The sequence below is a fragment of the Zea mays genome, chromosome 9 (genome assembly GCF_902167145.1).
Source record: "Zea mays cultivar B73 chromosome 9, Zm-B73-REFERENCE-NAM-5.0, whole genome shotgun sequence".
Taxonomy (NCBI): Eukaryota; Viridiplantae; Streptophyta; class Magnoliopsida; order Poales; family Poaceae; genus Zea; species Zea mays.
In genome coordinates, this window is record NC_050104.1 from 53,092,668 (window position 1) to 53,103,833 (window position 11,166).

Genomic DNA, 11,166 nt, shown 5'->3' on the forward strand with positions numbered 1-11,166 from the left:
CTCTTCGTTTGGTCGAGGGCCTGGTGCACCGAACAGTGTCCAGTGCATCACTTGTCAGCACACTCTCATGCCTTGCTCCTAATTTGATTGTGTACCCAACTGAATTTCTTTCTTGGTTTGTGTTGAACCTTATGCACCTGAGATAAATGATATCTAGACAAACTAGTTAGTCCAAGTGGTTTGTGTTGGACATCAACCACCAAAATCGATTATAGGAAATGATTAAATCCATTTCCCTTTCACTTGGTAAGTGGCTCTATCCGATGAGATTCGAAGAACTAAACGGTTTATTCCGGTTTAAGTGTGTTGTTGCCTTTAAAGGTGCGACTTGGGCACTTAAGCTGGAATAATTCGGGTTGTTCTGCCACAGCTGGTATTGGAGCGATTACCATTATAGAGGAATCAATAAGTCATGAATGCCAACTTTTACAAAATAAAATTTGATTAGAAACCAGTGTTGGATCGTCAGGACTAGAATGCTAGATCTAGGACGAAAGGCCTTAAGAATAATGGGGTAGATAGGTGGCTATATAAATAGGCCATAAAGGTCGACATTAGGATAGTAGGGATGCCCTAGGAGCACCCCTATGATCGATGAGAGGACACTCATTCAAGCATGCATGCATTGTAGAACAGAAATAATTAAAAGTTAAGGAAAACACATCGAATCATGACCCCTAGCAACATTAGTTAAAAATGGGTAGCAAGAAAATGAGTTGGAATAGATATATCTAGGTTGATCCACCTCCTTTAAAACTTAAGCACACTTATCTCCTTACCGCTACCTTAGCACTAACATTTCACCCTCTTCCACAGATGTCTTCACCCACCCCTGCCAATGGAGGAGACAACCGCTTCAGCTTTGACTACCTTTCCCACGAGGGCTTTCCCTCTATGTTGTGGGAGGTGCTCTGCTCCACTGGATACCCCACACACCCTCTGTACATGGTGCAGCTATACGAGGAGCATCGGGTGCCATGTTGCAGGGTTTAGCTGACCTTGGAGTCCCACCCTCTGCAGCCTGGGCGGCGTTCCCTTGATTCCGAGACTGTCGGGTTCAGGGTGGACGACACCACTGAGGCCGCAGCACTAAAGGCCTTGACAACCTTCTGTGGATATCATCCCCTGGAGATGATGATGCACCCACTTGGACTCTTCCCCGCCGAGAAAAGGGATGACCCAATGTGGTGCAGCAAAGTGAGTCATGTGAAGGATGTGTGGGCCATGCATCCCGACCAGGTTCGGAGGATCACTGTCCAGTGCATGAGTGCATTGTACCACCTCTAGGCCTTGCAGAGCGACGCCATGACACATCTCACTGGGCTCGCTCAGGCTACAAAGATCACCCTCAACAATCGAGAGGACTTCGTAGTCAACTTGTCTTCGTAATTGGTGGAGAAAAATCTACAAGTGGAACATATGAACCAGCGCATCGTGACTCTGTTGCAGTAGGTGGAGATTCGGGATAACACCATCGATATCCTAAAAATACAGCTCCATGATGTGCAGGAAGAGCTTGCGGAGGCCAACGCTCACCTAGAAATACACCACCAAGACATGGAAGCTAATGAGGCAAGCAGCGAGGGAGAGGAGGATCTCGAGGAGATAGAGCCAGCTTCCGGACCGAACACGACTCCCTTTGGAGTGCCCCTTCACCTGCATCCAGCGTTGCCTCTACTAATCGTGGTTAGACGGGTTAGATTTAACATGTTAGGAGAATGGGAAAACCACATAAGCTTAGTTTTTGGTACCAACTTTTGAACTAGGCTTTAGGGTGGATCCCATAAAATCCTAAACTAGTGCATTAGACCAACTCAACCATGAGCAGAAGAGCTAACTCAGCCAATACAGTCATGATGAATTGTATAATCTATCTATCCCTGTCGGTATTTTGGGTCCGACCGCACACCCGGGGTTGCCCCTCAAGGTGTTTTTAGGAGTAGGACGGTGTCAACGACTGTAGCAAAATGGTTCGTGCCGGTCGCACGAGGGACAATGGACAAGATTTGCAGGTTCGGGCCGCTTAGAGATGCGTAACACCCTACGTCCTGGTGAGTATTCGAGTGTGGTTACAGGAGGGCTCTCTGGATTGGAGGTACCGAGAGTTTACGTGGGTGGCTAAGTAAAATAGGGTCGATCGATCTGAAGGGGTGCCCCCTAGGCCTTATATACTCGACCGTGGGGCAGTACACGTGGATATGATAACAACAAGTAGCTGAAAGGTAGTGAACCTCTTGAGTTTATCCCTACGTAACCCTCGCCGACTTATCCTCGCACGGCTCCATTGCATGGGGGCTTCAGCGCGGGAAAGTCGGGTCTCTGTTGCGATTTACTCGTTTCGACGTTGTGGGCCGTCCGGGTTTGCTCCAATCCAGTCTTACGTCTTCTCTGCTTTGTTGATTGTCTTTCCCCAGGCCCACGAAAGAACGACCTTACGATTTATTGGGCCCTTGGGCCTTTCGTGAGGTCTTTTATCTCTTTAGTGGACCCAGGGGATATCTATCCCCCACAAGCCCCCGATCTTTGGGTTGATTTAGAGGTAATCAACTCAAAGATCCAAGGTCCAAGAAGTGACTTCCTGCTGTCTTCTCTTGCTCCGACCACTCGTTCGACCAAAGTTTAGTTTTGTGCTTGTGCCTTAGAGGTCGGCATTTTGAATTGTAGGATTCTGGACTTCATTGGGTGCACCGGAGGTGCACCCAATGGGTGTAGCCCCCGACCTTTGAGTAGATTTTAGAAGATAATCTACTCGAAGGTCTTCCCCAAAGATTATCTCCATTCGCGCTCCTGCATCTCGGTTGAGGATTGGTCTTTTCAATCTCGACCCACGCCTTAGAAGTCGGCGCTATATCGGTTTAGAATGATAATCCATGGGGTGCACCGGAGGTGCACCCAATGGGTGTAGCCCCCGACCTTCAAATGGATTTTTTAAGGATAATCCATTCGAAGGTCTTCCTTTTGCTTGAAAAAATTGGCATGAAGCTATTCGCATTATGCTTTGGAGGTCAGCATTATGTCATCAAAATTTTGCTGCAGAGGTCAGCATATATTTTGTCTTTAGCAGCCGAGTTTGCAATCCGTCCATATCTTGCTAGGTAATGCAATTTATTTGCTTCTGCGACTTGATTGGACGCCTGATGGACGTTCTCTGTCTAGTCCTCACATCGCTTCTGTCGGTCATATCTTGTACTTTGCTGGCTATATTTGGCTTTCCTCTGATCCTTACTGATGTCTCATTTTTGTCTTGAGGTATTTACTGTGTGCCCTGCACGGATGTGACCGTTTTGAAAAATATACTGATAATTCCTGGGCGTCCCCCCCCAATGGGTGTGGGCAAGGGACGGCTTGGTACGCTGAGTGTTTTAGCCGGCTGCTTCTGAGTAGTAATGTGATGGGACGGCTAGTGTAATCATATCCTTCGCGCTGTTGACTGGAGTCCCAATGGGTGTAGTATTGCATGAAACGGCGTCAGCCGTCTGACGTGTCTTCAGATGGGTGGGAGTGCTTATTGAATGCTTTGCGACTGTTCAGTGACCGCGGTTGGAAGTGAGCGGTTGCCTTTCCTTTCTATAAATAACGCCCTTGCTCCTCTGGTTTTTTCACATCTCTTCGCTGTTCTTTACTGCGTCCTTCTCCTCTCCTCTGTCTGCTTCCACCATGGGCAAGGGTACCAAGCGCAAGCGCGAGCCGACTCCTCCGTCGGATGATTTCGGTGACTCGGAATACTCGGAGGAGGAGTTCTCCTCCGAGTCCGAGGGATCTCCGGCTCCCGTCTCTCCCCCGGCGTCGTCTGATGATTCAGACGACTCCCAGGGGATTGCCGCGGAGGTCTGGACGTAAATCCGGGCCATCGAGCGCTCCGGGCTCGAGGGCTCGGATGAGTCTGAGTTCTCCTCGGACGAGGAGGACTCGGACGGCGGCGAGGACGAAGATGACGACGACGACGACGACGACGACGACGACGGTGGCGACGGCGACGGTGACGGCAGCAACAGCGGCGGGGGCAGCGGCGGCAAGGGCAGCACCAGAGGCGGCAGCAGTACGGGCAGCACCAGAGGCGGCAGCAGCAAGGGCAGCACCAAGGGCGGCGGCGGCAAGGGCAGCGGCAGCAAGGCCAGTGGCTAAACGCCACTGGTCTTTAGATATTAGTATAGTGTAGTTAGAATAATGTAGTAGTAATGTAGAGTAGAAGTAGGGAAGCACCAACTCGCGAAGAGTTGGTTTGTAAACTTATTAACTTCCCCTTAATGAAGAACTGTCGTTGGTCCCTTCTTGATGACTCGCTTTCTCTGATTGTCAAACTGATTCTTTTGATATAGTAGATGAATAACTTGCGCATCACATTGACGCTTCCAGAAGTTGCTGCCGAGTGATATTGTAGTCGGTGTCGGCGTTTTAGAAGCAACGCCGAGCGATTGAAGGTTGACATCAGCGTTTTAGAAGTAACACCGAGCAATCGAACACGAGACCAGCGTTTTAGAGGCAACGCCGAGTTAGTGAAGGTCGACATCGGTATTTTAGAAGCGACGCCGAGCGATTGAACATGCTATCGGCGTTTTAGAGGCCATGCCGAGTGACTGAAGGTCGGCGTCGGCATTTTAGTAGTAATGCCAAGCGATAGAATACGAGTTCAGCGTTTTGGAGGCAACGCCGAGTGATTGAAGGTCGGCGTCGGCGTTTTAGAAGTAACGTCGAGCTATTGAACACGAGGTCGGCGTTTTAGAGGCCACGCCGAGTGATTGAAGGTCGGCGTCGGCATTTTAGAAGTAATGCCGAGCGATAGAATACGAGTTCAGCGTTTTAGAGGCAACGCCGAGTGATTGAAGGTCAGCATCGGCATTTTAGTGGCACGTCGGCTTTTTCGGAAATAACTGCCAGATGTCCACGTGGCATGCTGAGGTTTCAGAAATTACTGCCGGGTGATGACTGGGCACTTTTTGAAACGGTATCTGGCTCAAGAATATCCCATAAGAGTTGCGCTTTTAGCCGCCTTTGCTTTCCGTGCCCTAGTTCTTGCATTTCCGCATCTGAATCTTCTCTGCCACTCGCCTCCTACTCTGTTCGCCAGTGAGAAGCAAGATGGCGCCCAAGAGGAAAACTGCGAACTCGTCTGCTGCGGTGATCCCCGCAATAGACCCCAACAGTCAGTTACCCTTCGCAGGTAACCATATGTCCGTTATTTCCGAAGTTGAACTTCTCCGCCTCGTCTCCATCGGGGTTCTTCCTCCGCGGGAGCTCTGTTCTTGGCGGATTTGCCACGGGACAACTGTCCCAACAGAGGATACCCACGAGTCTGTAGTTTACGCTCCTTTTCTTCTCCGCGGCCTCGGCCTTCGCATCTCTCCTTTTTTCCGTGGCCTCCTTGATTTCTATCATATCAACTTGACCCATTTGAACCCTAATTCCATTCTCCAAATCTCCATTTTCGTTCACCTATGCGAAGCCTACCTCGGTGTGCTGCCGCATTTCGGTTTATGGAAGTATCTGTATCATTGTCGCCCTGGGATGGCCGGGGGGCAACATCAGCTGGTCGGAGGTGCCAGTTTGGAGATGCGCCGTGGGCGGAAGACCGAGTATCTTGAGATTCCCCTCAAAGATAGCATTAAAGGGTGGCGTCTGGAGTGGTTTATAGTTGATAATTATGGAAATTCTCTCCCCTCCCGGTCAGGAAGACAGCCAGACGTTCGCACTCCGAGTTGGACTGAGTCTCCCACAGATCAGGAAGTGGCCGAGGCAGGCGTGTTGCTTACTGAAGTCGGATTACTGAAAGAGAGAGGTCTGACTGCCGAAGTTGTGGTCACTGATTTTGTTTTCAAGAACATTCAGCCACTGAAAGACAGGGCCTATCCAGCATATCTGTATCGAGGGCTGGCCGACTCAACTCGGGTTACCAATAGGAGAATTCCTTCTGTTGACTTGGTAAGCCGACTTGAAATGATCCTCAGGGGTAAAGTTTCAAATGTTGGTGCTCCAGTGGCATACTCGGCTTGGAACCTACCTCCTCCCAAAGCTTTCACCCTTTTTGTGTCAAATCCGCCTGTGACTGATAGCAATTTGGGCCTTAGAGTGCGACCCTCTGCTGAAGAAGTCAGTACTTTGGTTGCTTCGCTCGGGGCGATTCCTGATGATGAACGGCAGGTTTATTTTGAAGTGCCTCTGAACCCTAGTGATGCAGACATAAATGACATGCTTGATCTGTTAGCTGAGGATTCGTCCGATGCTGCTCCTGATGGTACGTTGGCAATGGTGCCCCTTCCAGAGGTTGATACAACTTTGGATGTCCCGAAACCTGTCAGTACTCGCCCTAGACGCCCTAGCCGAACCAGTCAGCTCGAGCCTTCTGCTGATGAGCAAAAGAAGAAGAGAAGACGCCTCCGGCGAGTATCCAGTTTTGATGAGGACGCCGGTACCTTAGCTCCTGCTGCTGAAGAAGTGCCTGCAACTGGTCTTACTGACGCTGATCCCAATGGGTGTGCTGCTTGCGTTGCCGCTGTGGAGGATGAGGAGGAAGAAGATGAAGCTCCTTTAACTCGGAAAAACAGTCGGCGGTTCATCGCCAGCGGTGGAAGTAGTGGAGTTCCTTCTCCTGCTTTGTCTGCCCTTATTGGTCTGCAAGAACTGTCCATGGCCAACTTTGATCAAACTCTAGAGGATATGGTCCCAGAGGATTTGCTATCAGAGCCTGTGGATGTTGATGCAACAGCGACTTGTGCTGCCGTGCCCGATGCTGGTTTGAGGTCATCCCGTGCCTCGTCGACCTTAGAGCATGATCTCGAGGGTCGGGATGCTGACTTGGATTGTTCTGGTCCCATGGAAGTAGCTGAAGGCCCGTCAACCTTAGAGGTGGTTACGGCAGAGAGCTTGGACCCCTTGAATAGTGCTGACACGTGCCCAGCCCCCGAGGATGTCGCCGGGGAAGACTTAGCTCGGGTGAAGAGTATAAGCCACTGCCTAGCCCCCGAGGGTGTTGCCGGGGATGATCCGGCTCAAGTGGCCAGTGCCAACTGTGACCCAGCCCCCGAGGGTGTCCGAGCAAGGTCTCCTTCCTGCACTTCCATGGATGTTCATGCGGGTTCACCTCCACACTCTGGCGGTATGGTGGTGGCCCAAACTCTGGATCAGGGAGTCGCTTTAGAGGGCAGCATCCCCGCTGGTCTGGCGTTAGGCTCTGTTGAATGTACTGAGCTCGTTCCTGCTGGTCTGTTGCAAGCTGCTTCGGGTGGTGGTCTGGCACCTGGTTATCAGCTGATTTCTCCTGACTTGGGGATCCCTTCGTTCTTTCCCAATCTCCAGGTACTGTGCTGTACTTTAGCTTGATCTTTACGTTGCATGAATTTTTGTCATTATATTCATCCGCTCTTCTCATCAGGCTTTGGTGGACGGGATGGCCAGCCAGCTGAGATCGTAGGGTGCTTCCATCCCAGAAGTGGCTTCATCTCTTGAGCGTTGGAATCCGGTGTCGCTTCATCGTCGTGTATCCGAGTTGGAGGCAACTAATGCTGGTTAGTGCTCCTCTTCTTCTTCCTTGCCTTTATTCGTGGATTGTTTTACCTTCTGACCTCATTTCGTTTGATTACCTCTTGATAGGAATGACTCGGCAGATTGCAGTTCTTGAGGAAAAACATTCCCGAGATCAAGCTGAAATGGCTCAACGGTGCGCTGACTTCGAGGAAAAGTATTCTCAGAGCCAGACTGAACTGAATCAGGTCTCCGCTGCTTTGGATGACGCCAACGCTCTGAGTTCTTCTCTTCATGCTCGGCTTGACTCTGAAAAGGTAACTTACAAAACCATGCCTCGCTTTGCTATGCTCTTATTACTTGTTTGGATTCTGAAGGAGTTGATTTTTGTTTGTAGGAAGAAAAATGTATCCTTGCTGCTTCTCGCGACAATCTGGACAGATTGTATCGAGATTCTAACAACTCGCTGACCATCTTAGAGAGGAGTCACCGCTTCACAATGGAGGAACTGGACAATCAGCGTTGTAGGTTGCAAGAATCTGTGGATGAAGTGACCCGCCTCAAGCAATTGATATCAGCAAAGGATGCCACCATCAAGGGACTCCGAGCTTCTAAGAAATCCATTGCTCAGGAGTTAGAAACTGCTCAGCTGGCTGCTAAAGTTGCCGAGGAAACTGCTGTTACTCTCAAAGCTCAGCGTGATAAAGCCATGGACAAGGCTATTCGGGCGGGACGAATCTTGATGAGAAGACCCGGCGTGGTAGTTCCTGAAGACATAAAGGCCGACGTGCATGCTGCCCCTGATTCCTCGAATCGCCCTTCTTCGTCTGTCGTTCCTGAGAGAGACATTGAAAAATAGAGAAACATTTTGCGTGCTATGAGCGCGCGGTTAGCACGATCAAGTACTCGCTAGAGGATATCAGCTTATCATTCGAATGACATGATTATTCTCTTTATTGTATCAGAATTTATTAGTTCGCGAGTTTGTGGTAACGCTGCATGATGATTATGAAGTTTGTTTGCGGGACATGGAGGTCATCCCCTGAATTGCGTAAGCACGAGTAAGCTGCACCGGCTTAAGCCACCACTGACTTTAGCCGATAGCTCCGTTAGTAGGGTATAGTGGTCACCCTGGGTTAAGTAAGCGTGAGCATGTTTCACCGCCTTAAGTCGTTGCCGACTTAAGTCGATTGCTCCGTTTGTAGGGCATAGTGGTCACCCCGAGTTAAGTAAGCGTGAGCATGTTGCACCGCCTTAAGTCGTTGCCGACTTAAGTCGATTGCTCCGTTTGTAGGGCATAGTGGTCACCCCGAGTTAAGTAAGCGTGAGCATGTTGCACCGCCTTAAGTCGTTGACGACTTAAGTCGATTGCTCCGTTCGTAGGGCATAGTGGTCACCCCGAGTTAAGTAAGCGTGAGCATGTCGCACCGCCTTAAGTCGTTGACGACTTAAGTCGATTGCTCCGTTTGTAGGGCATAGTGGTCACCCCGAGTTAAGTAAGTGTGAGCATGTCGCACCGCCTTAAGTCGTTGACGACTTAAGTCGATTGCTCCGTTTGTAGGGCATAGTGGTCACCCCGAGTTAAGTAAGCGTGAGCATGTTGCACTGCCTTAAGTCGTTGACGACTTAAGTCGATTGCTCCGTTCGTAGGGCATAGTGGTCACCCCGAGTTAAGTAAGCGTGAGCATGTCGCACCGCCTTAAGTCGTTGACGACTTAAGTCGATTGCTCCGTTTGTAGGGCATAGTGGTCACCCTGAGTTAAGTAAGAATGCAAGTCAATCGTAAACGAGCCGAGTATATTTGAAATCTCTCTTTATTGATGACACATTTCCACTTTAAAGAATACATTGCCGCCCCAACTGTTTTGAAATACAGCTAGGGGTAAAACTTTCTGAGGTGCTCTATGTTCCAGGAATTCCCAACCTCTGTGCCATCCATCTGAGTGAGGCGATATGATCCGGGCCGAGTGACTTCTGCTACTATGAAAGGCCCTTCCCATAAGGGTGATAACTTGTGCCGTCCCTCCCCCGTTAGAATTCGGCGGAGGACGAGGTCTCCTATTGAAAAGAACCGCTGCCGCACAGCTTTGTCGTGATAGCGCCTTAGAGTTTGCTGGTACCGTGCTGATTGGATTACTGCATTCAGTCGCTCTTCCTCAAGTACATCAACGTCTTCCAGCCTGGTGGCCTCGGCTTCTGCTATGCTTTCGAAGATCAATCTCGGCGCCCCGAACTTGAGATCAACAGGTAGCACTGCCTCCGATCCATAGACCATGAAGAAAGGAGTATTTCCATGCAGGGCTCGGCTAGGTTGGGTTCTTAAGCTCCAAACGACATAAGGCAGTTCTCTTATCCATTTTCCTGCGAATTTTTCATTCTTATCGAAGACCCTTTTTCTGAGTGCCTCCAATATCATTCCGTTGGCTCGCTCAACCTGCCCGTTGGCTCTTGGATGTGCTACAGATGCGTATTTGATCTGAATGCTCTTTTGCTCGCAGAAGTCAAAGAATTCTGAACTGGTGAAGTTGGATCCCAAGTCAGTGATGATACTGTTTGGTATCCCGAATCTGAATATTATGCTTTGTATGAATTCCACGGCTTTAGCAGAGGTTAAAGAAGCAATGGGCTGGAACTCTATCCATTTAGTGAATTTGTCAATCACCACCAATACATGGGTATATCCTCCTTGAGCTTTCTTTAAAGGTCCAATCATATCCAGTCCCCAGCATGCGAAAGGCCAAGTTACTGGTATGGTCTGTAGTTGCTGTGCTGGCATATGTTGTTGCTTTGACAAGTATTGGCAAGCTTCACACCTCTGAACTAACTCGGCTGCATCGTTCTTCGCCGTCGGCCAATAGAATCCTGACCTGAAAACCTTTCCGACTAGTGTTCTGGATGCTGCATGTACTCCACACTGCCCTGCATGGACTTCCTCCAGAAGTTGCTTCCCGGTGGACGGGAGAACGCACTTCATGAGGACGCCTGACGCGCCCCTCCTGTATAATACCTCCCCAATGAGTGTATAGTGAGCCGATTGTCTGGCAATGCGCTCTGCCGAGTTCTTGCCATCTGGTTCTTCTTCATTCTTTATATACTTAATAATCGGCCGCCTCCAGTCATCAGAGTCTGACTCGGGTTGATCTATGATGTTGCATTCTTCTGTTTGATCCATTGAGATACTCGGCTGGAGAATTTCTTGCACGAAGACCCCGGGCGGGACCTGAGTCCGACCGGATCCGAGCTTGGACAGTACATCGGCTGTCGTGTTCCGATCTCTTTCTACATGATGAAATTCCAGGCCCTCGAATTTATCTTCCAGCTTTCGGACGGCAGCGCAGTATTTTCCCATTGAATCACTTGAACAATCCCATTCTTTGTTTATCTGGCTGATGACTACCAGAGAATCTCCATATACCATCAATCTTTTGACGCCCAGTGATATGGCGATGTTTAATCCGTGTATCAAGGCTTCATACTCGGCTGCATTGTTAGAGGCCGGGAATAGCAACTGGAGAGCATACTTGAGGTGTTCGCCTCTAGGTGCAGTGAAAAGAATCCCTGCTCCTGCCCCCTGCAGCTTCAGCGAGCCATCAAAATACATTCGCCATACTTCTGCCGTTTCTGGATTGTCTGGTACTTGCTGTTCTGTCCATTCTGATACGAAATCAACCAGTGCTTGAGTTTTGATGGCGGTGCGAGGTCGGAACT